This window comes from Ictalurus furcatus, chromosome 24, assembly GCF_023375685.1.
Source record: "Ictalurus furcatus strain D&B chromosome 24, Billie_1.0, whole genome shotgun sequence".
Lineage (NCBI taxonomy): Eukaryota > Metazoa > Chordata > Actinopteri > Siluriformes > Ictaluridae > Ictalurus > Ictalurus furcatus.
This window is the reverse complement of record NC_071278.1, coordinates 8,141,248-8,164,423: the sequence shown is the minus strand read 5'-3', so window position 1 is coordinate 8,164,423 and position 23,176 is coordinate 8,141,248. Positions and strand designations below refer to the sequence as shown.

Below are 23,176 nucleotides of genomic sequence, written 5' to 3'. Positions count from 1 at the left end.
TCTAGTGACCTCACATATTCTGTAAACACAACAAAACACAAACCAGCATTGGTAATTGTCTCTGACTGTGGATTTCATCTGCCATCAATATCTTGCATAGAAATTCAACATTTCATCAACAGGTTAACACAAGAACACGCTCATACAGTAGATATTAATGGACTGTTATTTTACCAATGCTAACGCTCAGCTAACTGCATACCACATGCTCAGTAAAAAAGAATGAATAATAATAAAAGAATAAACAGTACTAAACTAATATAATCTATACAGTACCAAACAACCATAAAACACAAAACAGTGTGATCAGTATGCAGCGGGTATTGCATATAGTTACACATCAGCAAAAAAGAGAGGAAAGTGATAAAAGGACATGTAAGCACTTTTTGGAAAAGAAATCCAGCAAAGTGCCAGGGGTTATTTATTCTCCTTTCTATTTGTGTTAAATGATGTGTTAAATTCCAAGCATGAGTGTTTCTCTATGTTTTTTATGTAGTTCTTAAATATTTGGAGACAGATTGGAATGTTCACCTATTGGAACGATAAAACTCTGTGACACAGAAAGAGACACCCTAAGGTTAAATGACACTATGAAACAAATTGATGAGAGGCGTCTTTTTTTCCCCCTCTTCAGTAAGCCGTAGTTATTTACTGAGGCAGATAAATTAGTATGATTTTGGATTTGTGTGGATGGTTTCATGGTGTGTGTTAGCTTGTCCTGTACTGAATGTGCTGTGTGTATGTAATGGTCTCAGAATCTGCATTGTACTGTATGTTGCCATGATAGTACTTCATTAAAAGACTCATTTTCATTTCACTTTAAGTGTTAACCTTGCTCTCACTTGAGAGCAAACACAATATTATACACTGTTTTAAATGCATGTCGAGTCCGGGAATCAATTGAGTGTTATTGAGAATGCGGGTCTACTTGCAAATTACAGACAGTCCGGTAAACTCCATTTTAGTATATTACGAGAGAAGATGCGACTTTCTTAAATCTATTAACTTCGGACCACTTATTCCGGTGACAGCCAAGGCCCTTTGAGCTCCCGGCTTAAATTAGGCTAAAACTCTGGGGTTTTATAAAATCAATGACTGTCTTTTTCTTTTGATTGATGACTGAGCCTCTACTGAACAGTGAAAGCTGATGGTATTTTTTCTTCTTAAACAAATATGTTTGTCCCCCATTTGCTCTCTAAACAACTAAATGAGTCTGGCGTATTAATAATTCTTTCTTAAAGGAATGTTCTACTTATATAGATACAATCACATAAGCTAATCTACACTATTATTATATACCATGCTTCAAACTATAAGGAAATGCTTTAATCACTATGAGATGCTACTAATATATTTCTTATGTCTAATAATAAAAAACAAAAATAAATAATAATAATAATAATAATAATAATAATAATAATAATAATTGTTAGATATGTTATAATTAAGGGTTCTCACCTTCCAAAAAAAAGGTTTATATTTGGAACCTATTCTGATAGGGCTTTCCCTATCAGAATAGGTTCCAAATAGAAACTTTTTTTTAAACTATGGTGTAAGGTTCTACAATACTGTGCAAAAGTTTTAGGTACCCTATTTTTTGTAGTACAAACTTTGTTATAGATTTTTATTTTATGATTTCTACATTATGGAGTCAGTACAAAAACATTTTAGATTCCCAAACATTAGTTTTCCAGCACAAAATTAAATGTTACAGAAAAATGTTTGTATGTCATTAAAGAAAGCAGCAGATTACATAAGAGACACTTTTCAGATTAAACACACAATGAAGGCTGCTGGGGTTTTTCTGCAGTAATAAGAAGCGAGTGAGACAGTCAAAGTCTCCAGAAGAACTGTGTCTGGTTCTGTAAGATGCTCAATAACACTTACAGCTCATTTCCTTGTAAACCTGCACTAATTCTACCTGAGATGACTGATTTTTTATTTTTTAAAGCAAATGGTCGTCACACCAAATACAGTGGGGGAAATAAGTATTGAAAGTGTCAACATTTTTTTCAGTAAATATATTTCCAATGAGGCTATTCACATGAAATTTTCACCAGAAATCAGTATTAACTCAAGAAATCTGGAAGTATAAAGAATTCACAACATTTAAGTCCATAAATAAAGTTATGTGTAATAAAGTGGAATGACACAAGAAAAAAGTATTGAACACACTAAGAAAAAGCAGTTCTCCAAGGCAAGGTAAGGCAAGGAACCAGCTGAAATCCGTAAGTAATTATACCCCCTTTCTGTGCAAATTAATATCAGCCTGGTTAGTAAATTGATGGTATATAAAAAGGCTTTTCGTTACAAAGGTGTCACACAAGAAACATCTCATGAAGGGTGAAAGCAAAGAGTTCTGCAACGACCTTTGAACCTTATTGTTGCAAAACATATTGATGGAATCAGATACAGACGTATTTCAAAACTTCTGAATCTTCCAGTAAGCACCATTGGGGCCATTATCCACAAGTGGAAGCAACATCACTCCATCATCAACTGGCCACAGACAGGAGCTCAAGATTTCTGACCAGAAGAATAGTCAGAAAAGTAGCCCAAGAGCCAAGGACCACTCAGAAAGAGCTCCAGAAACACTTGGAGGCAGCAGATGCCATTGTTACAGAGAAAACAATAGGCAATGCACTCCACTGCTCACGGTCACCCCACAAGACTCCATTACTAAAGAAAAGGCATGTCAAAGGTCATTTAAAGTTTGCTACACCTCATTTGGACAAGCCTATGAAATACTGGGAGAGTGTAGTCTGGTCAAAATGGAACTTTTTGGCTGTCATACTACATACCATGTTTGTAGAAGAAATGGCACTGCACATCACCCTTAAAACACTATACCAACAGTGAAGTGTGGAGGTGGAAGCAACATGGTGTGGGGCTGATTTTCATTGCATGGTACTGGCAGACTTCATATAATTGAAGGAATGATGACTGGAGTCCTTTACTGGGAGATTCTTGAGAAGAATCTGCTGCCATCCACCAGGATGATGAAGATGAGATGTGGGTGGACTTCCAGCAGGACAATGATCCAAAGCACAGTATAAAGGAAACTCAATTGGTTTCAGAGAAAAAAAATCAAGGCGTTAGAATGGCCCAGTCAGTCACCTGACTTGAATCCATTTGAACAAGATTTAAAGACAATATGTTTAGAAGAATGGGCCAGAATCACACCTGAATACTGCGACCGATTAATTTCTTCATACAGGAAGCGTCTTGAAGATGTCTTTACAAACAAAGGCTTCTCCACTAAGTATTAGATACATTTCAGTTAGCGTGTTCAATACTTTTTACCTGTGTCATTACTCTTTATTACACATAACTTCATTTATGGACTTTAATGTTTGGAATTCTTTATATGTGCAGATTTCTTGTGTTAACACCGGAGTCTGGTGAAGTTTTCATGTGTATAGCCTCATTGGAAATATATTTAATGAAATTTTTTTTATGCATTCAGTACTTATTTCCCCCAGTGTATTGCCTTTGTTCCATGTATTTCTGTTTACTGCTCCTTATAGTATTTCTTTGATGGAGAAACATTTAATTTCATTATTTTTTGAAGGCATCTTTGCTCTGCAGCATTTCTTTGCACGTGCCTAAGACTTTTGCACAGTACTGTGTTCCCCAGAGAGATGTGCTTTAAACTGTAACAATTATTTTATTTTTTTTAGAATACGTTTACTTCAATTAAAGGTTCGAGTTCCCTCATATTTTCAGTGTAAAGTTTAGATAATTAACCACAAAGACTTTTTATAACTCCATGTTTTGGTTTTGTCTATCTTTATCAAGGGTGCCAATAATTATGGAGCTGATTATACACTAGCTTTTTAAGGCATGAAAGGCACCAGAAATGTATCATACTGCATTGAGATAAAATTGGCAAATATGCAAATATAAAGAACAATGTAAAGTAAAATGTTTCACTTTCCTTTTAAAAATAAATCATGAGGTACCAAATACAAAAACCAATAATAAAAAAAATCCTATAAAATAATATATCCTATTTATGCATGATACTATGCACACTGTCACCATTTTAAAATGTGAGAAAATTAATAATGAGAAAATAATTTCTTCTTTTCACCGAACTGCGTAACAATCTGCTAAATATAGCTTATATGTCCAACACTAAAGAGAATAATGCAAGCTTTTGCAAAAGAAAGTTTTAACATGGAGCCTGATAATGGAAAAAAAAAAATAACATTCTGTGTGAAGTTTGTGTCTTTATAATAAGATGCAGATCCACTTTTGAACTTTTGTGAAACTTAAAAAAAACAAAATTCTGTTTAATTGGCTATTTAATTACAATGTCAAGTAACAGAATTATAGAGAAACATTCAATTGTTTCAATTCATTCATTTTCAGTAACTGCTTTATTCTTGTCAGGGTCGTGATGGATCCTGGAACATTGGGTTTGAGGAATACACCCTGGATGGGATGATAACGTGCACACACTCACACACACACATTTTCGCACAACTAACAGGTTCTGTTACAAATCTGGTACATCCCAACCCCTATAAAATTGCCTATAAAAATACATTCATGTGTATGGCAGGTTGTAGTTAACTTTTCTTTTTTTCCCTTTAATCATCACTATGATGTACTGTATGTATGTATGAATTTTAATTTTAGCAGAATGTTTGTTTATGTAATCACTAAGGTTCATTTGTCTGCTGTATAAAGTGATGTGAGGTTTTTCCTTGAACTGTGCATCACAGAGGTACAGTATATAGTCTACATGCATTTGTTGTGACCAAGAGCTTTCACTTATGCACTTCAGTCCTTAAAAAAAAAAAAAAAAAAAAAAAAAAAAGCTAACAGGGGGATAAAAAGGGGAGTCAATCAAATGTTATCAGTAGCAGCACAGTGTTTTAACCAAGGTTTAAAAAACAAAAATCTTATTTTCAAATAACATGAGACTGATAAACGCAGATAATGGCACTTGGATTATTGTACACAAATACAGAAATTGCCCGTGTTGAGTATATCATTAAATAAATTATTACATAAACAGATCAAATAAATTTATTAAATAAACAGAAAACAATATAGAATAATTTTTCTTTGTATTACTGTGACCTGTCCTGCATTTTCTGGAACTTGGTAGGTTAATAAAGACAAATCTAACACTAAGTCTGTAGTCTAAATAAATGTGCACTTAGTGACCAGACTGTTGAAGAGCTTTTAATATTAGGTTACACCAGATATTCTCCAATAAGCGGTGGACACAGATCTTGTCCAGCATGGTCCAATCAGGGTTCATGTAAAATACATTTATGCACTTCTTTTTTTGAATAATATTCTGTGGAAAATACCAGCACGTGTAAGTGTTCCCATAACAAAATCCTCTACTTTAATCTTTAAACAGGCATTTTAATAATTCAGTAATAAACTCTTAACACTTGAATTGGCTCTTAAAGTTCCAAGTTCCAAGACTTTTACTAAGAATGAAATCCAAGTGGTATGACTGAATACTGCTGTACTGTCAGTAAAGTATTTTTAAAAGATGAGTTTCCACTCATTCAGAGCGGAAAGCAATTTCAGTCACTCCAGAGTCAGCTTAGCCTGTCTCCTGCAATCAGTCTGAAACGGATGCCACCAAAGAAGCAGTTTTAACGCATCCTTATGATTCTTTCTCGTTCAGATCAAATGGTCGAGACAGCTATATTCCTCCAATCCCCCACGTCCACCCTTTTATTTTCTACTCAATAGGCAGCCATTACAGTCGGCACATTTAGCTTCCATGCAAAATGTTGTTTTTTTTATTCTTTGGAGAAATAAAGGGACAGTAGGAGAGAACAGAAATCTCCTCACAGAACACTGGTATGAATGACTACATTTGGTAGAATGTAATCAGCAGGTTAAAAAGAGGAAAATGCAATTTGTGAATAAAGCAGCATTAGGAGTAATGAGGGGGAGTAATGACTCAAAGTGTTTTCGTCTTTCCAGAAGAAAGACTGGATTTTGGCAGTTATTTCTTGGTAATTGCAATTCAGTTAGGAAGCATTCATTTCTGGAAGTAGAAATAAAAGTAACACTTGGGGTGCCATATTATATACTTGATCGTAACTGATCAGCTCAATAAATCCACAGATAATTACACTCCAAAACACACTTACGTAAATGTAACCCACTGGGTGATTTGTGTCACGCAGTGCTGGGTCAGCATCGTATAAAAGAACACACATTGGTTTAATTTGTCCTTTGAAGCTTACTTTTTTATGGAATGTATTTTTTGCTAACAGGTCTGTTAGACACTTCAATTTGATTTAAATTGTATTGACTTATTTGATTAATACTAAATATTGTTGCAATTAGTATTACTAATACAGTATATTAAACAAAATTGTTGTGATACATGTTAAAATGCAATTTCATATACTTATAAATAGGGATGCACCGAAATGAAAATTCTTGGCCGAAGCTGAAACCGAAAATTATGAAAAACTTGGCTGAAAGCCGAAGGCCGAATACCGAACACGTTTTTTTCGTGTTTTTTCCATTTATTTGCCATTTTTTTCACGATGCATAAATTAAATAGTCAAAATGTGCTTTTTACTATTTTGTCTAGCTTTACAGAGTAAAAAAAAATCATTTCTAATGATTTTCAAAATATTTATTTAACACTGAACATTTTTTTCATTCCAGCAGGCATAGGCTACCAGCAAGGCACTTTTAACTTTAAATAAATATATTGATGTGGTAATCTTTGAGCCCCTTGAATAGCTGATGTTAGGCCTATAACTGACTGCTGAAAGAATGGAACACTCTGTAGCCTACAACAAAAACGTGCATTAAAAGGTGCATTGACAAGAGTGCAAAAAATGGTTCTATTGGGTTCTATTCGGCTGATTATATTGGGGATATATACCGCTTGCGTCCCTGTACACCTCACCGAGCATTATAGTGGATATAGGATAGTTAGATACGTTGTTAATGTTATGGTCCTTGATAGATTTAGTTAGTTTGAACTATAGATTAGTTCATTTAGTCCCCGCTGGTTTTTCCGCTCCCAGTCCATAGTATTAGTTCATGTTTCTTGTTTTGCGTTTCGACCCTGTTTTCTGTGACTTTGATTCCTGCTTTGCCCCGTTTACGCCTGTTTGCCGATCGCCCGACCCTTTACCTGTCTTGACTACGTTTTTTGGATTACGATTTGGATTTGTCTGCCTGCCCTTAAATAAATACGTCTTTACCTGCTTCCGTACTCTACTCCCTTATGTATTGCGACGTGACAGAATACTCCGGAACAGAAACAAAACAAATGCGCGTCCACGCACGTTTACTGTCCCCAGTAAACATCCGAAGAGCATGTAGCGCCGCGCACGCCCCCTCATCGAGGTTGTGACATTCGCGTTTCTCACTCTGGTTGCTAGGCTATTTTGTCGCGTCAAACACGTCATTGTTCAGTCAAATTTATTCAGCCTTTTCACTTATTATTATTTTGGTTGCCGAACATTCGGTGCATCCCTACTTATAAACATACTGCAATACTTAAAAAAAAATAATTACCACCTAAATACTGCAAAATTAGTGCAACCAATTAAAATGACAAAAACACAGAAGCTAGTAGGCAAAGAAAAGGACAATAAAGAGACAGGCAGACAAATCCAAAACATAGGGCAATATCACAATCACAAAACAGGAGAGGGGTCAGGCAATCGGCAAACAGGGCTTAAACGAGAATTACAACCGAGAACGGAAACCGGATCAAAAACCATGAAACGAGAAACGAACAGAACAGTTCGGTAGAGTATTGGCGGCAAAACACAGAAACAATACTTCTCACGGAACAAAGACACCCAGGGGTTTAAAATACTACCTAATCAAAGAGGGAAACGAGAAAAACTGAGACATTAGGAAAGAACCATTTACACAACAGGGGCAGAGACAGGACAGAAACCAAAACAAAACACACGTGTCAAAAGTAAACACAGTTAATGACAACCCAGAAGTGTGCACTGTAGCGCTTCGGGCAGTTCATACGAGGGGAAATCTGTGACGTTCAACTAGATCCTCCACTAAAGGATCAACGATTCATATACTTTCACTGGCTATATCACAGGGAACTTGTGACTTTAGAAAGAATTGCGATGAGCCAACCTGTCCCTTCTTGGGCACATAAAATTCTCAGCAAGCATTTGAGTCTAGACTTAAAAAACTGGGAAGTTGTGGTGAGAAATGTCAGTGATAGATATTTTATGAATGTTATCAAGACCGCACAAGAAATACAGGACAACTGTTCAGCTGATGTAACCGATCAGCCTGTTGGTATTCCATCCAAAAATTGTTATTCTTTTGTAGGTTTTTTTTTTAGTACCGTCTTCATACAGCTACAACAGGACATTACATAAGGTCACCTGATTTGCACTAAAACACTTAAGCACCTTGATCTATTTTTTCTAGGTTTCTGCATGAACTGCTGTTTTATTTCTAAAATTACAAATGATAGTAGATGGCTTGGAATCCTCCACATACAGATCTATTACCTTGCACAATTTTTGAAAATCAGTTACAAATGGAGTTGGATTTTTCCCTTTTTTCCCTCTTTTACTAATAGCAGTGGGGGAAAAGAAGACAGAATCTGGCTAGTAGGACTTGTTAATAAACTGCTTTTAAGATTACACATTTTAAATGACTTGCAATAACCTTTTGCTGAATTTGTGTGAAAACTTTGATATCAGGACCTTTTCCATTTGTTACAGAAGCATAGCAATGTCATTGTTTAACACATCATTTTGAACATCTTTCAGTTTAACAGGCTACCAGCCTACAGGTGTCAAACTCGAGGCCTGCGGGCCAAATAATGCTGCTGCTTCATTTCATTTGCCCCATGCTAACTTGTAAAAATAATCCATGAAGTGTTATATGCAACTACCCGATATTTTCTCAGTGGAGCAATATTACCTAGACTTCTACACTGCATGCAAGCGGTTTGTTTTTATGACTGAGCATACATATAGTCTTAGCAAAGATAAGTCTGTATGACTCCTTCTTTAGTGATACTGTAAATAAACCTTTGTTTGAACAAATACAATTTTGTCATTGTTATTAAATATGGTAAACTGACTCAGGACTATAAGATTAGCCTTAGTAAATGCCCCTTTAAGCATCATACAAAACATATTAAAATAGACTGCAGTCTGGGCAGAAGTTGGAGGTGGCAGTTATCCAAATAGAGGAATGAGGTGTGATAGGAAAAATAAGTGATAAATGCAAGAGGGTGTTGGTGGAAGATGTTAGGAGAAGAGTTAGCCAAAGGAAGCAAATTATATTTAATTGGCAGATAGGAGACCGGTGCATGGGCATGAATGATGTTATGACAGGAAACTCATGGACACAGAGTAAACTCATGGACACAGTGCAAGCTGCAAGAAGTTCAAAGGATCAAGCGAGCTGCAACAATATGCATTACTGATTGTCTTCAGTTTTAATGAATAATTCTGATAAATGCCAGTTTGTTTCTGGTTAAAGAAATATTTAGTAAATGTTTAATGTTTAATGAAAGGGAACTTATCTGTAACCTTTAGACCAAATAAGAATTAAAATGGATGGAATTCAGAAAGGGCTTTTGTTAGAAAAGGTTCTTGGAAATGTGTCACAGTTTAAAGGTCAGGAATATTAGAGGGAATCTGTGCCATGTCCTCAAGATATTTTGCATGAAGTTAGTTATTATCTGCCATTTATAATTTATTCAGATACAGCATGAAAGAATTAGCATACCCAAAAGCAATCCATTTCACATGGGCTTCCATAATATCCATTTCACTTCAAGGGCACAAGGAGCAAAAAGTACTTATTATGGTTTCTATGCACATATCATTGTTGCCACATTCGAGCCTGATGTTTTGGTGTTTATTGTATTTGTATTTACATATTTAATGTGGTCAGTACAAAAAAAAAAAATGAAGAAATTGGCTGTTCTAATTTTATGAGTAAGGGTTGAGTAAAGGTTAGTTATGTAAGTTATGAGTAAAGGTTGAGGCATTAACAGGATGGCCCAGCTGAGGATATATAGTACATGCATCATAAGACCAATAGAATGTGGACACCTGACCATCACACCCATATATGGGTTTTCCCCAAACTTTTACCTCAATGTTGGAAGTAAACGATTGTCTACAATGTTTTTGTTTGCTGTAGTGTTAAGATTTCCTTTCACTGAAACTAAGAAGCCCACACCTGTTCCAGCATGACATGCCCCTATGCACACAGCACTCCATAAAATGGGGTAAATAGTTTGCCAAGGTTAGAGTTGAATGTAAGTGTCCTGCACAGAGTCCTGACCTTAGCCCCATGAACACCTTCAGGAGGAATTGGAATAAACAATAAATCTTAGCATATATTGTTACAACGCATTATCAAGGTAATATCCAGTAAAATAAAGAACATATGGTAAATGATCCTAAAACTATTTTAGAATAAATTAAACTGGAACCCAGGATTGTGAGGGAGCTATTTGCTGTATGGCCTTTGCCTGTCTGTTCTGTCTTTTAACTAAAGGCTTTTACAGTATTTCCTGTTGTAGATCTGATGTGCTGTTTGAACTATATGGGTTTTAGCAATTTACTTTGTCATGTTTTCCATTTTATATCATCTCGAGATTTTATCAGTCAAATGAACGCAAAACTGTAGAGTTGTGGCTTTCCAGTGTATCCACATGTACATAATATAATTTTAAAAACTTGTTAATCAGACTTTACACTTACTGAGAAACCACCTTCAGCCACTTTAAGCCACCTGAGAAATCTACCCCTTCAGCCACCTTAAAAGGGGTCACACTTTATTTTGCTGTACTGTATCGGATTGTACATGAACCTCAAAAAAGTCCTCAAAACAAGTATGGAGTTTTCATGCTTGGTGTGCATGAACATCCTGGTTATGCGTGTAAGAAGAAGGGAACGAGACGTTGCATGAGCTTCACGCTGTGGCACGTTGTCTTCCTCCACATTTACAGGTGCCATTTTATGGTCACGTGTGAAATGCCACGTCACATGACCACAGCAAGCCATAAAGTGACGTGATTTTACACAGATTTCAGATACCGGTCACACGCAGAGGCGTTCTCACAGCGTGACACTCACGCAGAGTTGGGTTCCCTTTGAAAGGAACTTAATCTCTTCCTATTTAATTGCCTTTAAAGTTGATGTGTGAAACAGGTTTTCATTAAAATTTTGCTGGAAGCATGTGGGTTGGAGAAGGAGGATCATTTTGGAGGGGGCAAGAGGATTCACAAGGATAGCAATCACATTTTAAGGGCAGGCAGTGGAAAAAGTACTTACGGTAATTAAAGCAAAGACATCACGTTTTTATGATTTTATATTTACAGTATATCAGTGTGGGAGTTAAAAGAAGAAGCTAGCGTACACCTGAAGCTTCACTAAAGCCTGTAATTGGGATTTGGTGTCCTATCAAACATTAACAATCTTTGGACATGAATGCAATTCAGTGCATTTCATGAGAAGATAATTTTCCTGTGGTGTCATAAAGACATTGTTGCAGTTGTCTTCTGGTTACGTATGGGCTCTGCAGCTCTGCTAGTCATAATCCTTGTCTTCTCTCACACAAATATCTCTTTCTTACTTTTGGCATTAAGTTTTCAAGTCCTTCTCTAAGGAGACAGGGGCCACATACTATTTGAGCAGATTATGGGTTTTCATTGGGTCTCAATGGGGCTGGTTTCAGAGCGTACACTTGAACATTTGAAGTGTTGCACTAGTCTAGAATGTGTCTAGCTTTGGTGATGATTGTAACTGACTCCATTTCAACTCATTTTAGTTTTCAGAGACAAGAAAAGTACTAACATTTATATGTATGAACGAATACTGTCAATTGTATGAGCTATAAAATATTTAGGCGGGCTGTCATTATTAGTGTTTAACAATGATTTAAAGTTTATGATCTATAATAGCGCTAAATGTGTATTGTCTATTGTGTTCCCTTAACAGGTTAACAGGTTTCCAAATCCCACCTCCAGTCATGAGTACAGGGTCCGTCTTCTCCCTGCGGCTCACCAGTGACTTTGCTGTGAGTGCCCACGGCTTCAAAATCTATTACGAAGGTAAGGATCCTCTGTGAGTTACAATCCTGTCTGCTTGATTAACATCACCTCATATCCAATGTAACCCTTGTATGCACTTTAATTGGGAACTGCACTACTTGCCAAGTCAAAGGAAGATATGAATCGTACAGTTCATAATCACTGTTATTGGATCTTGATGAGGAGCTGCTGTCCCACTGAAGACCCATAAAAGCTGATCAAATTGCACTGTAGACCTATTAGACATAATTTTTCTGTAGCGTCACACATCTTTATATAGAAAAACAACCCAAAAACTCATTATGTATGTATGCCTTTGTTATCAGACCAAAGATGTAGAGCTCATGGGAATAGCAGATGGTGATCTGCTATAGAGCATATCATGTACTCTTTATTGTCGGGTTTTTAGTGTCTTTAGCATCAGTGTGTCAGTTTTAAGCATCACTTGCTGCCTCATGTTTCATGAAATCCTGGTCATCTTGTAAAAATAGGTCTAGACCAGAAGGGGAACCAGTAGGGCTTCTGAGCTTGAGGTGCAATTTCTGGGGGAAAAAAAAAAGATTGTCCGTAGTTCTTCAGTGTTATTTGCTCAGAATAACCTTGCTTATTGACTTATCTGCAAATTGTCATGGACTTCCCCTCGCGCTGCGTGCCGGAGCATTTAGTGTGCAAGAACTGCCTGAAGCGCGATAGCATGCGCTTCTGGGTTAACATTGACTTTGTTTTCTGTTAAACATGTGTTTTGTTTTGGTTTCTGTAAATTCTCCATCCCTGTTATGTTATTGGTTGTCTCCTGTGTCTCAGCTGTTTATGTTTTACCCCCTCATGTGTCTTTGTTCAGTGCGAAATATTGAGTGTTTCTGTGCTTTCCGCCAGATCCGTATCAAACCTTTGTTCTTTGTTCCGCGTTTCCTAGTTTCTTGGTCCTGTTTTGTCCTCACGTTTCTTGATTCTTGTCTAAGCTCTGTTTATGCCCATTTGCAGATCGCCTGATGCCTTGCTTGTCTTTGGACTATGTTTTTGCCTTTCGATTTGGAATGTTCTGCCTGTCTCTTCAAATACAGTTGCAGTCGGAAATTTACATACACTCATCACGAACATGAATGTCATGGCAATATTTGGCTTTCAATAATTTCTTTGAATTGTTCTTTTTCTGGGGCAGAATGATTGTACAAAATACATCTTTAAAAACAAAACAAAACAAAAAAAAAAACAATAATTTGGTTCACAAGTTTTAATTTATTTGTGGTTTACTATAGTCAAAACAAGGTCAAAATTATACATACAGCACACCTAATATATAGTTGAATGTCCCTTAGCAAGTTTCACCACAAGAAGACGCTTTTGGTAGCCATCAACCAGCTTCTGGGAGAATTCTGGTTGGATAGTTGATGACTCTTTTTGGCAGAATTGATAAAGTTCAATGACATTTGTTTGTTTCCTGGCTCTGACTCGACTTTTAAGCAGAGTCCACAAATTTCCGATAGGGTTGAGATCAGGACTTTGGGAAGGCCATTCCAAAAGCTTAATGTTAGCCTGCTTTATCCATTCCACAACCAGCTTTGATGTGGGTCATTGGGGTCATTGTACTGCTGGAACACCCATTTGTGTCCACGTTTCAACCGTCTGGCTGATCGTTTGAGATTATGCTGAATAATTCTAAGGTAGTCCTCCTTCTTAATTATTCCGTCGACTTTGTGCAATGCACCAATTCCACTGGCAGAAAAACAGCCCCAGAGCATAATGCTACCACCAACATGCTTAACAGTTGGTAAAGTGTTCTTTACTCCTCAAAACATACCTCTGGTCATCGTGGCCAAACAATTCAATCTTTGTCTCATCCGACCATAAAACTTTCCTCTTGAAGGCTTTTTCTTTGTTCATATGGTCAGCTGCAAACTTTACATGGGCTTGAAGGTGCCAATTTTGGAGCAGGGGCTTCTTTTTCGGATGGCAGCCTTTCAGACCCATGGTGATGTAAAACTCGCTGGACTGTAGACAGTGACACTGATGTTCCAGCAGCTACTAGGTCATGGCAGGCCTGTGCCTTGGTGGTTCCTGGGTTTTTCCTGACCATCCGAACCCATTTCCTACACTTGGCTACACTTCCCAATAACTTGTACTTATGTACAATTGTTTGAATTGATGATCTTGGAATCTGCAATTGTTTAGAAATGGATCCAAGAGACATTCCTGACTTGTGTAAATCCACCATCATCTTTTTTCAGATCTGCACTGTGCTCCTTGGACTTTCTCATAGTACTGTGTGTTGGTCAATCCAATGAGTGCTGTCAAACAAACCCTTTTTATGTTGGCACAGAGAAGCTGCCAGCTGTAGTCAATCATGATCACTAACAAGAAATTAAGAGGCCTTGGTCTTGGGGAATTAAAAGACATTTAGGAACTTTTAACATCACTGAATTAATAATCAGTGTTTGTAAGTATATTTTTAACCCTGTATGTATGTATAATTTTGGTCTTGTGTTGATTACAGAAAACCACAAATGAATTAAAACTTGTGAACCAAATTCTTTTTTTTTTTTTTTTTTTTATTAAAGATGAATATTGTACAATCATTCTTCCCCAAAAAAGAAAAGTTCAAAGAAATTACTGAAAGCCCAATATTGCCATGACATTCATGTATGAGTGTATGTAAACTTCCAAACACAACTGTAAAGCTCTTTACTGCACTTGCATCCGTATGATCCTCCATTACATGAAACAATTATTAGAGTAAAAGCCTTATCACATTGTTTTGGCCAGAAATAAAATTGGTAAAAAGGTTAAAAACTGTTTATTTTTTTTTAATCATGTTTTGTGTTCTAAAGAATGGAGCCATTTCATGAGGTAAAAATTTTCTGTAGGCATTCTGGAAGTCCAAATTTGGTATTTACATGCCATCTAATAATTCACAGGATTGTTAGATAGAACCTTATAATGCCAAGGTCTCGATGTTTCCCTAACTGCAAAAACAAGTGGCAGCTAGACAGCTGGCCTTTATTTATACCATCACATTTTATGTAAAGCTAATCAGTGTTTCTATATTGAGAGCATCAGCCGTGAAGTCCAGAAAGTACATCGGGGACGTTAATGTGTGTCGATTAGAACAGGAATAAAATGTTCGAAAATGGAAAAGTGGCACACTGGGTTTGGGAATGCTGAGTTAATTAAGAATAGCTGATCGTTGACACTACGAGCTTTGATACATCATTGAGAGAATTTTACATTTAGCATGGTAGGGGCTTTTACTGGTTGATTGCTGGCCACAGGTTCTACTGTAACTGGCTTGATTAAACTATGAGTAGCAACCATGTGGCTGCTCCTTAGCCTTTTTGCTCTTTAGGCTGTTTTAGTCTGCAGTCTTGCTGAAATGTTTTTGTTATTAGGTGTTATTTATAACCAGTTATATTTCCTTTTTCAGAAAAATAATCAATTTATAATCAATTGTAATTATTAATAATCAAGTTATAATTCGGGGGGACACGGTGGCTTGGTTGTTAGCACGTTTACCTCGCACCTCTGGGGTTGAGGGCTCAAGTCCCGTCTCTTCCCTTTGTGTGTGGAGTTTGTGTGTTCTCCCTGTGCTTCGGGGTTTCATCAGGTACTCCGGTTTCCTCCCCCAGTCCAAAGCCATGCGTTGTAGGTTGTTTGGCATTTCCAAATTATCCAGAGTGTGTGAATGTGTGTGTGATCCGGGGTGTCTCCGCCTTGTGCCCCGAGTTCCCTTGGATGGGCTCCAGGCTCCCCCCCACGACCCTGTGTAAATTAGGTGGTATGGAAAATGGATGGATGGATAGAAGTTATAATCAATTATAATCAATAATCTCTGTTCATTTCACTTATTGCTTTTAAAATTAGTGAATCAATCCAAATCATCTGATCTTTACACATCAATATCTGCCAGCGCCAGGGCTTAAATTATAAACAAGCGCTAACAGGCATAGATCCATTCTACACAATCGACATGAAATTGATTGGTGTTTTTTTTTTGTTTGCTTGTTTTTTTTTGTTTTTGTTTTTTATCCAGTGTCCAATTGGTTTCATTCAAAACCTCAGAATGGATGATAATATAGTGACAATATAGGAATCAATGTTATTTTAGCTGTATTTTTAGCCTCCTATTTTCAAGGACTCAAAAAGGAAGTCTGTCAATCAGATAGAGGACACTGTTTACAATGTTGGCATCGATGTGTCAAACATTCTGATAGATCTTGTGCTGCAGCAGGATCAATGTACAGAAGCATTTAAAGCATTTCTCCAACCAAGCCATATATCAGCAAACTCCATATATCAGTAAACTGCATTTCACCTTGCTGTAGGACAAAAATTTATAGGATACTGCTTAAGCAACTATGAAGTTTTCCATTATGTTTTCACTGAAGGAAGAAGTTGCTAAAACTTGATATAAATGATCTTCACCAGGGGAAAAGTCCAGAATGTGGCAAGAACTGGAAACTGACAGATTTCTGGATTTTATCCATTGCAAAGTTATCAGTTCTAAAGGGTTACAATAAAGTGTAGTACAATACATATATTAAATATAGATCGATATAGATAAATATATTGTCCATTTATGTTTGAACCCCTGAAATATATATATATATATAAAAAAAGATATGTTTTAGCTAGAATCAATCAGACTTATTCATGAGTTGGTTTTTGGCCACAAGTTCCAACACTTTTTCTTCTTCTCATGAATGAAGTCAAAATACAGCTAAATTCTACAGCTGCGTGGTCGTGAAAAACCTGACATTTTGTTATGTTCGCTATCTTGCAGTCTGAAATGTAACTTATCTTAACTTGATATCTTAAGCTGTATTAATCTGGTTTTACAAAATGGGATTTCAGGAGTCTTTTAAAATTATTACTTGTCACACTCAATGAAACAAAAGCAATAATAATCCTGCCATGTTCTATAACGGACCATGCAGTACCATGCTCTCCATGTTAAATTATATGATGAAAATTATCTAATGATAGTACAATTGTGGTAAAGTTATGTCGGGAGAAAATTACTCTCTCTTTTTTTTAAAGCCCACGTTTAATTTTTGCAGGCTGCATTACTGTATTTGTAGCCATCTTGTGAGTTTTGCATAATCCTATTCCGACCTATTGGTAGATTTTTTTGGAGATGTCTTTTTTTTTTTTTGAAGCTTGTTTAGCTTGTTAAGAAATTTTATTAAGTTCCCTGTGTAGTTTATTCTAACGTCATGTTTTACATGCAGCCATTTTCTTTTAATTAATTCATTTTAATTAAATCATTTAAATGTTTTTGTATTTTTTGATTGTCTTTCCCTCCAATAGAACTTCACACATGACCATGATGGAACAAAGTCATTATCTATCTGGTATTGGAGGTTATGGTTATCTGTCATAAGTGTTTGTGCCCATTTTAGAGTGTATTATTCATTCATTCATCTTCAGTAACTGCTGTATCCTGGTCAGGGTGGCATTGGCTCCGGAGCCTATGCTGGGAAAACTGAGTGTGAGGTGGGAATACATTAAATAATATTTTTCAGTTACTTCATAAGTAACTGGGCTAACAGGTCAGCGAATAAGAAGTCAGAGTGAAGTTGAGTCACATTATATGAGTTTGAATTGAGTCGCATGTCAGTTTAAATCAAAACCATCATTTAGCATTTTAACATCATAGTCAATCGTTTGTGTTTTTCATCACCAGGGAAACTGTTTTCTCAGAATAGTTTCTTTTTAGTCCCCTGCTCCTGTAAATGCATGTGCCTCAAGCCAATGTTATCATGTGCAGCAGCACAGCTGAAATATTCCATAAAGAATGGGCATTCTGAAGTCATTATAGAAAGAAACAAAAAATCTCCTCAGCAGTCTGCCTGAATCATTAATAAACTTGGCGATTTGGGAGTAAAGATGCCCCTAAGGGAGTGTGGAGTCTGAAGGAGTCTGGAAGACCAGCTGTGAGCAATACGATTAATATCAACCCCATAAGTCAGTGTGAAAGCTTATGAAAGTAATGATAACATCTTGCTGCTTGGCCTCACTCACCTACTCCTGCAAACAGGCTGAGCTTACTGATTGCAGCCACCACTTCCAAACCCAATTCGCGGAACTGACCCATGGTCCTGAAGGCTTGGATTTATTTTATCACATGGGTTGGGTTTTTTTTTGCTCTCTAAGAATTTCATTTCACACTGTTGTGTAATGGATTTGTCCATATTTGAAGCCCATGATGGCAGGTTTCCAGCACTGTCATGCCCACACCAACACACAGACACAGAACACATCCACATGTCCCCAGCTCTTCCACTATACTCAAAGTAAGACCTTTGCTGCTTTGGTATGGTGTTGAATGAACTTGTTGCTGTTTTCCCTTATTTTGACTCAGTGAACAACATTTGCACTTTTCTAAAACATCCAAACAGCCATCATCAGGTGCCTCAACATTCAATTTCCCCTTAATTTTGGTTGTGTCCTGTCTACCTACCAAAAATAGTCACACTAAAATCAATTAACACTCCATGTATTAAGCACACACTCAATAACAAATGAATACATTAGAAGACAATAATGAATGTCCGTTCCCTGTTCTAAACATTTTTTTATTTTTTATTATTTTAGGACTGTCTGTTATTAATCCTGAATGACAGATATCTGTCTTGCTCACTTTTCCATGATTAACAGTGGACTAATAAGAAGATGTTCAATAACTCATAATATAATCTGCCATCTGCAGCTGTTGCTATTTCAGGGATTGGTTATTTAATTTGGAGACTATGTTAAAGTGCACTGATGAAGACTGACAGATGATGGGACGCTGGATGTTAATGGTGATGTTTATAGCTAATAGCGATGTGAATGTGACACATAGATAGTGCTTCAGAAGTATGTATTGTTGGTATATTTTCCACTAAATAGAATCTTTACTTTAGTATAGATATCATAACTCATTAAACAACAGCATATTATTAGATACATGGGTGTTATCAAAAAAAAGAATGCATAAATAAATAAATAAATAAATACAATTGCAGTTTTAACTACACCAAATCATTTTGCAAACAAACATGTATATAAAGATATATGGATGTGTATGTAAGACACATACACAGTATTTATACTGTATATACAGTCCCCTCTGAAACTATTTGAAAGGCAAGGCCAAGTCATTTGTTCTATACACCAAAGACATTTGTATTTGAGATCAAAAGATGGATGCAGAAGTCTTGAAGTAAAGTAAAGAAAAAGTTATTCTTTTATGATGCTCTTCCAGGCTTTTAGAGCAGCCTCTTTCAGTTGTTTGTTTTGTTTTTGTTTGATTTGGGGTTTTTTTTGGAGGGTGGGGATTGGGGTTGAAATGCATGCTCAACTGGGTTAAGGTCTGGTGATTGACTTGGCCAGTCTCCAGTAAATCCTTCCACTTTTTCCCCCTGATAGTTCTTTGTTGAGTTGGCAGTGTGTTTTGGATCATTGTCTTCCTGCATGATAAAGTTCCTGCCAATTAATGTGGATGCATTTCTCTTTAAATTGGCAGACAAAATATTCCTGTAAACTTCTGAATTCATTCCGCTGCTACCATCATGAGTTACATCATCAATAAAGATTAGTGAGTCTGTTCCAGAAGCAGCCATGCAAACCCAAGCCATGACACTACCTCCACCATTTTTACTGAGGAGCTTCTATGTTCAGTATACCAGTAATGCTGTTCAGATATGCACTACCTGCACCTTCATAAACAAAAAAAAAATATTTCTACAGAAAGATATTTCTTAGCTGCCATGCAAGACCATTTATACAAGACCTCATCCTAGAGTCAGCGTGTATACTTTTGTGCCTTCTAGGCTCCTCACAAGATTTTGCCACAGTGTGGCAGTTAAACAATTTGCCAATACTAAAATGTCATAACTTTCTATTCCCTGGAGTGCTTTTTAAACATCCTTTAGGATAAAAACAAAATGGGTGTAAAAGTGACCTTTATTTTCCATTCGATTACTTCTCCAACTTCTTTGTCCAATCATCCGTTAGTCAGTTTCACATTTTAAAAGATCACTGCCAAAGCGTGTTCAGTAAAGCATCAATGACTTGCTACTGCTGTCACTTAGAAACTTATTATGTGTTGATATCATTTATGACATGAGCATGAAGATGTGCCCTCTTTTCTCATAATAAAAGTAGAAAGTTGAGCATAGAGAGTGATACAGTCAGAAATAAAAAGAAATTAAATTTAAGGTGTTTTACCTTTTGTTCTTGTTGAGCAGGAAATGCATTTGTTTGTTCTCTAATTTAAATAAATAAATAGATGTAAATAGATGATCGTGACATATTTGTGTTTGATGAAAAAGAGCTAACTATATAACTTAGAATAATCATTTAGTGACTAAAAGGAGGTGATTGTGAGTTTCACCGTATGTTTGTATTTCAAAATTAGTTAGAAATACACAGATGAGATATCAAAACAAAGATAACAGATTACAGGGGTTAAAAGCTAGAGTTAGCAGCCTAGCTGCATCTATCATTAAGAATATTAAGAAAAGCCCTTATATTAAGTTTTCATAGAGCATCCTTTTAGATCCTTTTAGATCCTAGAGTGAAGGAAATAAAATATTTGTCTTTAATTCTTTGCTTTTAATTATTTTCCTCCGACTTTGAAACCATTAGCTAAAGGTCTTATGTTCATCTGACTCTGATGCTCTGAATGTTATATTTCTATATTAGCATATAGAATATATATCTATATTCTATATTTCTCATTTCTTATAACTCAGTGTGATTAAATTATTCTTAAGAAATTAAATCTGAAAATTCCAATTCCTGCCAAGAGATAAAGGTTGTTTGCCTTGAATATGCAAAATGAGATTCACAGATCAACTGAAAAACACTCACTTCACACTCACTCACCCAGTTCGAAAAGCTGCAGGTCACTAATTATTTGACTCTTAAGAAAAGGATTTTATCTCAGACAATAAAAGTGTGACATTAATAGGAATGAGGTGAAAATGGAAACAGAGTGAACAATAATGTCACTAAAATAAAAAGGCATAGGTGTGCAAAGAGTCCCGTTTTACATTGTAAGGTGATTTCTAACACAGGTGTTTGACCATTTGAAATTACCCTGTAAAATTACAAATAAAGATTTATTAAGGCTCAGAAAATGTCATTTCTGCTTTGTCTTTTAACCTTCTTACCACTTAATGTACTGTAATTAGATTACGCTGTTGAGCCGTACGGTGACTTTTAGCCCAAGCTCTTGGGAGATCATGCTCTATATTCCACTGTTATATAAACACTAGCTGGTTCAGGCCATTAACTGAGCACTCCTTATTAGCATAAATCCTTCATGTTGATCAACTTTCCTTCAGTATGTTTCCCTCCCCTTGCCCCAGTGTGAACCCCCTCTGTGGGTATGAAAGAATCTCGCTCTGCCAGTCAGACACTGTATCTACCCTTCCACTCCATCTGTTCAGGTAACCCAGGCTAGTACTTAAGAGTACATCTGTAGATAAAAGTAGTTGGGACTGTTTAGGATTTGAAGCAGCCCAGTCCTCCATGGCAATGCTGTCCTGCAATGCACTTATGCTCAGATCTTATCGCTGCTCCTCACTTCATTCCCGAACCCACTAACAAGAGCTTGGGTCAGCACAAACAAATTTTGGTAATGGCTAAAAGAAGAGTTTGTTACTCTCACTGTCACTGTTTTATGACTATGCAGCTGAGCCTCTTGACATGAAAGTCAAAGAAGTTTTGAACAACCATGTGCTAACTCATTTTAACTGCTTGGAATTAAAACCTGTTTGTGTTTTAAATAAGTTTTATTAAATGCATTTAAAATGATCCTGTTCACTTCAATTACTTACAGTATGAAATGGCAAAGGACTGGTTTATTGGCAGTTGGAATTTGGCCTATGCAGCAGCTGTCAAAACACTATAATGATGACTCAGCACTTTTTTTCTCTCTTTTTTTGCATTCATACTAATGTTATAATTATTAAACCAGTCAGTCAGCTAATCAGTCGATCAATCATGTCTGCCCATATGCACCTAGTGACACAACCAGTTACAAATGCAAATTTACAAATTTCAATAGGACAGGGAATTTATCAAAAAAAAAAAGAAACCTACACATTTAAGTTAATGTGAGGGCAGCAGCATTGCGCTAAAAAGGTTTTATTGTTTTGTTTTGGGTTTTTTTTTTCTGTGCAAAATATAAATTAATCTGTATTTGCACAATAAGACCAGAACAACACCCTCATATGGGCTTGTTGAATATTCCATTCCAAAGCCCTTTCCATTTATAATTGCCTCCAATCTTCTGAAAAGGCTTTCCACTAGATTTTGGAGCGTGCCTGTGGAGATTTGTGCTCATTTAGCCACAAGAGCATTAGTGAGAACATCAGGCACTGATGTTAGGTGAGGGGGCCTGGTTTGCAGTCAGCACTCCAGTTCATCCCGAAGGTGTTCATTGGGGATGAGGTCAGGGCTCTGTGCAGGACACTCGAGTTCTTCCACTCCATCCTTCTCAAACCATGTCTTCAATATATCTAGAGTTGTAATCATTCACATTCCTCACACTTGGATGCAACCATATACTCTACTGCACAAAAAATAGTTCCAGGCTCCAGAGTAAAAGCAGTGGTTGTGTGCTTAGTTTCTCCAACTGCAAATCAAAACTTCTCGAAATCAATGTCACATTCATAGCACGATTATTTCCATGGAGCTCAGCCACATTATATCAAAATCCTCCGAGACCGTATTGAGTGACATTTTAAATAGCTGCTTTTTAAAAGTGGAAGCTGTGTGTTTACAGCAGCAAATCTTTGTGAAAGTAGTGTGGTTTAAGAGTTATGTTTTGTTTTGTGTTTGTGATTTGCTGGTGTTCAGTGTTATGTGATTGGGTAAAAGAATGGATTAGCACACGCAGGCAGCAGGGATTGTGTGTGCTACAGGGAGAGTTGGAGGTGAGTACAAATTTGTGTACAGCTTCTCCCGTTTATGCTTGTTCCGTAGGTTTTGCAGGTCTCCCTTCCTCACGGTGACCTTACCCCATGCCTTGATCTGTCATTGGCTGCAGCTCGTCGCCGCAATCACTGCCAGTGATGACACTTTTCACACTATAGGAAGTGGAGTCGCCCGACAGCTGCAGATATTTAGCATGCC

The 23,176-nt window shown here is 36.6% G+C and overlaps 1 long non-coding RNA gene across 1 annotated transcript in view; it reads left to right on the top strand.

The window, feature by feature from the left end:
- Nucleotides 1-23,176, top strand: part of LOC128600233 (uncharacterized) — a 108,172-nt gene that overhangs the window by 68,841 nt on the left and 16,155 nt on the right. Inside the window, exon 3 of the long non-coding RNA XR_008384535.1 lies at nt 11,961-12,073. This is a non-coding gene — a long non-coding RNA (uncharacterized LOC128600233). The remainder of the gene's footprint in view (nt 1-11,960; nt 12,074-23,176) is intronic.